This window comes from Humulus lupulus, chromosome 3, assembly GCF_963169125.1.
Source record: "Humulus lupulus chromosome 3, drHumLupu1.1, whole genome shotgun sequence".
Classification (NCBI taxonomy): Eukaryota; Viridiplantae; Streptophyta; class Magnoliopsida; order Rosales; family Cannabaceae; genus Humulus; species Humulus lupulus.
In genome coordinates, this window is record NC_084795.1 from 266,419,288 (window position 1) to 266,426,842 (window position 7,555).

The following is a 7,555-nucleotide window of genomic DNA, read 5'->3' on the forward strand; positions in this document are numbered from 1 at the left end:
TTTCACGAGTATTATGATCGAGAGTCTTCAAAGTTCCCTTTGTTAGTGGACGGCATTGAGATTGGAAAACTGCAAGATTTCGTGGGATATAAGTTGTATCTTCATTTCGATCAAGACGGTTAAATCTTGTTCCAATGTCTTTGAAGTACATTGAACAAAAGGTCAAAGCCTCATCTGCAACATAGCCTTCGGCGATCGACCCTTCAGGGCGAGCTTTATTTCCCACATAATTCTTTAATTTTTCATGTACCTTTCAAAAGGATACATTCACCTCATAAATACCGGACCGCCCAATATTGTTTCTTCTGGCAAATGTAATACCAAATGAATCATTATGTCAAAAAAAGCTGGAGGAAAAATCAACTCCATCTTGCACAATATCTGAATAAGATCATTTTGTGCTTCCTCCATATTTTTAACATTTAAAGTCCTCGAACATATTTTCCTGAAGAAATTGCACAATTCTGCAATAGTGGTCGATATAGATTTTGGAAGAAACTTGCGAACACCGAGAGAAAGTAATCGTTGCATTATCACATGACAATCGTGTGACTTCAACCCAAGAATATTTGTATCATTCTCAGACACTTTCTTCTTCAAATTTGAACAAAAGCCATCTGGAAATCTAACTCCTTTATAAACTGACAAAACGATTTCCTCTGCGCCGGAGTTAACACATAAGGAGCATGCGGCTTCATCAGCTTCCCATTCTCATCTTCATAAATCCACAATGATTCTCTCGCACCCATCTTTTTCAAATCATGTCTGACATTAGTGGTGTCCTTAAATTTATCACTGTCTAAGATGGTGCTAAGGAGACTATCACACACATTCTTCTCAACATGCATGACATCTATATTGTGTTTTAATTTGTTTGTACACCAATACTCAAGCTCGTAAAAAATACTTTTTTTCCTCCAATTACCTTCATCTACGCCTCTTTTACGTTTCACACCCCCAAACTGGACATGTTTTCCTGGAACTTACGCTGCAAGAGCATTAACTTGTTCTAGTATATCCTCACAAGTAAACCGTCTCGGAGGACGTCTTCTCTCAACTTCTCCATCGAACTCTTTGTCTCTTCTCATTCGATGAGTACTTGGCAAGAATCTTCTGTGACCAACGTAAGATGTCTTACCGATCACTCGGATGGAAGTTGTGTCCTCATTACACGCAGGACAAGCTTTGTATCCCTGACCACTCCATCCAGACAAACTACTGTGAGCTGGAAAATCGTTCACTGTCCACAAAAGGGCTGCCCGCATCTTGAACATCCTGTTGGTCGTACTATCTCTTGTATCAACTCCGTTAACCCAGAGATCCTTCAACTCATCCACCAATGGTCTCAGAAATACATCCATGTCCTTACCGGGTGATTTTGGCCCAGGAATAAGGAGGGTCAACATGAAATAATTGTCTTTCATGCACAACCAAGGTGGCAGATTATAGTTTGCCAACACCACAAGCCACATGCTGTATGCAAGGTTCATGTTGCCAAATGGATTAAATCCATCAGCAGCTAAGCCCAGATGAACATTTCTGGGATCCCTTGAAAAATCAGGATGCTTGGCATCAAAGTCCTTCCACGCAGAGTTGTCCACCGGGTGTCGCATCACCCCTTCATCTTTTGATTTCCCGGCGTGATGCCATATCATGTGTTTTGCTGTAATCCTTGAACTGTATAATCTTTTCAACCGAGGGGTCAACGGAAAGTAACGCATCACCTTGTGTGGCACTTTTTTTCCTTTCGTCATTTCGGAAGTAATCCATCTACTACTTCTGCATACTGGACATGTCTCTTTAGATGCATGCTCATTGTAAAATAAGCAGCAATCATACTGACACACATGAATGGACTCGTATCCCAACCCTAATTTTTTCAATCTCTTTTTCTCCTCGTAGTACAATCCGGGGATTTTGTTTTCCTTAGGAAATGCAAGCTTTAACAACTTCAGCAATTCATCAAATATGTTGTTAGGCATCTTCCCTCTAACTTTTAGATGCAATAACTTTGCTAAAAAGTTCAGGGGTGAAATCCAATCACATCCAGGATACAACTCCGCTTCAATCTCCTCAAATAACTCATCATAATACTGACTCCCACCGGGATCCCTTTCTACTTCCTTAGTTGTCGGTAAAAGGAAGTCTTCCACAACGTGAATCATCTCATCGTCTTCATTCTCATCAACCACCTCATCAGCAACAATTTCTTCCACCTCACCATGAAAAATCCACTTATCATAAGCTTGATGAAAACCCTTATCGAATACGTATGCCCGAACTACATCCAAAGATTCAAATCTATTATTATTGCATCTCACACACGGGCACCTAATTCTTCCATCAGAATCTTTATGTTCTGACGCCATCCTCAAAAAAGCTTGCAGACCATTCCAATATTCTTGACAACCACGATTTCTCAATGTTGTCTAAGTCTTGTCAATCGCCATCTAAAGTGTTATAAGAGTGTGAGTTTTAGTAATGTGAATAGAAATGGATAACAAAGGAGATTTGTTATCATTTTTGAAATCTTATGCAATATTATAATATCTTATGCTATTTTATGATGTTTTATTAGATAATGTTATTTAATTAATTAAATTATTAAAAATTATTATTCAATTATATCAAACTTTTATTATTCAATTAATTAAATTAATAAAAAATAATTAAAAATAAATTATTATTTATTCATAATTTTTTAAAATTTTATTAAATATAATTATCAATTTCTATATTCATGTAATTAATATTAGATAATGTTATTCAATAAACAAATTAAATTAAATTATTTAGTGTGATAATATTATATCAAAATTTTATTATTTAATTAATTAAATTAATCAAAAATAAATTATTATTTATTCATAATTTTTCAAAATTTTATTAAATATAATTATCAATTTCTATATTCATGTAATTAATATTAGATAATGTTATTCAATAGACAAATTAAATTAATTTATTTAGTGAGATAATATTATATCAAACTTTTATTATTTAATTAATTAAAAATAAATTATTATTTATTCATAATTTTTTAAAATTTTATTAAATATAATTATCAATTTCTATATTCATGTAATTAATATTAGATAATGTTATTCAATAAAAAAATTAAATTAATTTATTTAATTAGATAATATTATATCAAACTTTTATTATTTAATTAATTAAATTAATCAAAATTAATCAAAAATAAATTATTATTTATTCTTAATTTTTTAAAATTTTATTAAATATAATTATCAATTTCTATATTCATGTAATTAATATTAGATAATGTTACTCAATAAACAAATTAAATTAATTTATTTAATCAGATAATATTATATCAAACTTTTATTATTTAATTAATAAAAATTAATCAAAAATAAATTATTATTTATTCTTAATTTTTAAATTTTTTATTAAATATAATTATCAATTTCTATATTCATGTAATTAATATTAGATAATGTTATTCAATAAAAAAATTAAATTAATTTATTTAGTGAGATAATATTATATCAAACTTTTATTATTTAATTAATTAAATTAATAAAAAATAATTAAAAATAAATTATTATTTTATCATAATTTTTTATAATTTTATTAAATATAATTATCAATTTTTATATTCATGTAATTTATAACTATTTAATATTAGATAATGTTATTCAATAAACAAATTAAATTAAGTTATTTAGTTAGATAATATTATATCAAACTTTTATTATTTAATTAATTAAATTAATTAAAAATACACTTTTTGTTTATTCATAATTAAAAGAGTTATTGCCATATATAAACAATAAAATACTGAAATGGAAAAATGGGCTGCATATATGATATAAAAATAATGGTAAGCATATGATATAAAAAGTTAACAATATATATAAATAAATAAAATTGGAAAGTATACATGATATAACAACATAAACTAATTCCCTATTGAAGTTGATTGTGTACCTGTTTGTAGCTGGCACAGCCGTGTGTAGAGAGTGGTGGAGAGAGTGGTTCGACAGAGTTCTAGACCAAAAGAAAAAAATTGGTTACATATAACACAAAAAATTAAAGAAAAAAAACAAAATTAAATAACTACAATAAAAATTGGATACTTACTCTTGTGAAGAGGTGGTACCTGTTTGTGGCTGGCACAGCCGTGTGTGGCCAAATGATGGAAACGACCAAAGAGAGAGAGACTGGTTCGACGGGGTTCTAGACCAAAAGAAAAAAAATTGGTTACATATAACACAGAAAATTAAAGAAAAAAAACAAAATTAAATAACTACAATATAAATTGGATACTTACACTTGTTACTTCTCTGTGTACCAAAGGGAATGATCGGAGAAGAAGAAATGGTGCGAATGGCAGTCGGAGAAGACGGAGAAATCGGAGAAGAAGAAAGGAGAACAGACGCGAAGAGGTGGTGCCAATTTGATTTGTATTCATAAGCATTAGCGGCGGGACCCGCCGCTATTAGTTTCTCCTGCCGCCATTAATATTATTAGCAGCGGGGCCTGCCTCTAATAAAAGGTGATTACCCGCCGCTGATACTATTAGCGGCAGATAGTTCGCCTCTAATATAGGTGATTAGCGGCGGAGCCTTCGCCGCTACTAGTAGTGCAGTCCGCCGCTAATATATTTTTTAATATTTTTTTAAATACTCACTTATTATTAGCGGCGGACTCCCAAGTCCGCTGCTAATATACTGAACATTACAGGCGGACTTAGTCCGTCGCTAATAATTACGCCGCTAATAGGCTTTATTCTTGTAGTGGGTACTCGGGAAAGAGAGAAAGAAGCTAGGGTTGGTATATTCAAAACTCTGATACCATATTGGACCTACGGGTCCAAGAAAACCAAAAAAGAAAAAATGCCACTTGGGCCTTAAAACTTGATCTGAATATCGAAAAAGAAAAAGAAATTGTTGTTATTTTTTATACAACTAAGAGGGCCTATATATTGGAAAATTACAAGTCCAAGAGTAAAACAGCCCAACAACTAACAAACCAGAAGATAAAACGAAACTCAGCCAATAAAATAAGGAGGAAATTACATTTTATATGGAATTTTTAATAGAGTGTGCAAAAATATGACTTTTTTTCAAAAAAAGTTAATCTATGGTTTTTTTTTTAAGAATTTTCACTTTTATGGGTTTATTTTCCCATATTTTTGTATAAAAGTTGGTTTATGCCATAGTTTTACTCTTAATTAAATTTGGAAGGGTATGTTTGTAATTTGATTATTATTTTTTTAGGTTATTTGTTTTTTTATATTGTTTTTATTTTACTAATTTTATATTAAATTTTTCTTTGGTTGTTTTGCAAATTTTTTTTAATATGAATTGTTTTTAAAATTATTATTTATTTATTATAAACATTTTTTTTAAAGATTGTACGTTTTTTTTTTCATATCCTGGGTAGGGTAACCAGTTACTTAATTGATCTTAAAAAAAATCCTAGAACTAGGTTAAATAACATGCACCAGGAGGGGTGTGAAGTCTCAGAAAAGAAAAAAAGAATATATATATTATTTAAGTGGTGGGACCCACTTGTTTTAAAAATAAGAATATTTTTTCTTTTCTTTTCTTTTTCTTTTTTTTTCCTTTTCCTTCGCGAGCACTCTCTTCTCCTTCTTCTTCTTCTTCTTCTTCTTCTATTTCTTCTTCTTCTTCTCTCGACAACCGGTGGCAAGACACCAGACCCAACCACCATCGGCCACCATTTTTGACGCGTGGCAGCTCATCGGTTTCGCCTTGCTCCGGCGACCTCAACTGCCAAGCGGCACCGCCCAACTCGCCGTTAATCGTTCGGAATCGCCAGTCAAAGTTTTGGTTCGTAACTTTGACTGTGTTTTCCGGCCAACTCCGACCACCACTCGGCAAGTGGTTGGTACCTTTGGAACCAGCGTGAAGAGAGGAACAAAACCCACTAAGTCATTCCGGTCAACTCGCCGTTTTTCTCCGGCAAGATTTTGGGTATCTTTGCCCTTTGGAAGCGTTTTCCGGCGACACCGGAGGTCATTTGGGCGAAGGAGCTGTACTTTCGTGATGTACTCATCGGGGTGATCGTTTTGATATATGCCATGCATATATTCGTTGACGTTTCCGGTACCGCCACCAACCGCTATTGTGCACCGCTTGGGTGAGGTTCCGAAACTTGAAATTTTAAATATGGTCATATTATATGTCATTGGACACGATTTTGAATAAGGAATGCTATGATGATAATCGTTTGCTCATTTGGTGCACGTAGGAAAAACGTGATATTAAAATCGGACTAAATCATTCTAAGATCATCGATAAGCTTAGGAGCGTTGCTTTGGGCTCGGATTAAATTCTAAGGAGATATCTAAAGAGGTAGGGACTCAACTAGACTATTGGACTTATTTTACTCGTATTAAATTGCATTCAACATATTCCAATTTTGATATTTATAAAATGTTTGAAAAATTGAAAACTTAACCTGCATGTTTTCTGATCTGTTCTGAGGGCACCGAGTGCCAAATATATATTTTGTTCACTTATTTATGCAGGTTATGATTTTTGGGTTTATTCAAATGTAGTTGTTATACTGCCCAATTTTCTAAAATATAAAGGGAATATGTTTCTTTCTTTTCATGTTTACCTGCATTTGGTTATACTGATGAGAGCCATAGTGATCATGATTGGTGCACGTTGTTGTTTCACGACCTAGTCTCTGTCATCATAGGTAGATCAGGTGTCCACTCACCTGTAGGTGTAAAGACCTAGCATCTGTATACAGGAAGTGTTATGAGCCTCCCCATTGTGGTGGTTATCAGGTCCGGCTACCCGGTTTAGGATGTCGGATTTTCTATGGTGGGTAACGGGAACTAGGGATCTAGTGGACGGTGTGATGTGCACTTGTAGCTATGCTCTTATGATTATTTGTGGTTTCTCTATTTTAGTTTATACATGATGATATATGTTTTGCTTTCAAAGCTAACTATGCAGGAGTTTTATTAAACTTTTGGGTCCATGATATTAGTTGTTTTCCTACTGGGCTTTATAAGCTCACCCCTATCTCTCCCATTCCAGGAGCCTAGTGACGCAAACGTGGAAAAATGTGAATTATTGCTTAAGCCAATGTGTTTAGTGCCATAGTCCTATCTTTTGAACATTTTATGTATTTAATTTGGAACCTATCGGTCTGTACATCTAAATTAGCTATGTCCTAGTTAGAAATGAGGAATGGTGGATGCTAAGTATTATTTTAGGTATTTTATGACTTATAAAATTTAACTGTTTGGTGACTACATAACTGTGGGGATATTATTATTCTATGTATTAAGATAAATGATCCTACTTTTATCCGTAATATTTTCATATATAATTATAGGAGTTATTCCATTGTTTCGACTTATAATTATATTAAATTTAATATAAATTAAAAGATCATTTATAAAGACTATTTTCCACCGAGGGTCAAAGTTTGACCTTTGACCACCCAAGTTATGGATATTACAAATCTGCCACGGCCTAGGGCTCGGGTCGTGACAAGGGGTAACTAGTTATCCTGAGATGAGTAACTTTCTGCCATAAGAGGGATA

General features: G+C 32.8%; 1 long non-coding RNA gene across 1 annotated transcript; it reads left to right on the plus strand.

Annotated features, from left to right (window-relative positions):
• Window positions 1-5,833: 5,833 nt before the first annotated feature.
• On the plus strand, window positions 5,834-7,318 carry LOC133824075 (uncharacterized). Its single transcript, XR_009888481.1, has 2 exons — window positions 5,834-6,129; window positions 6,241-7,318. It is a non-coding gene; the product is annotated as an uncharacterized LOC133824075 (long non-coding RNA).
• The last annotated feature ends 237 nt before the right edge of the window (window positions 7,319-7,555 follow it).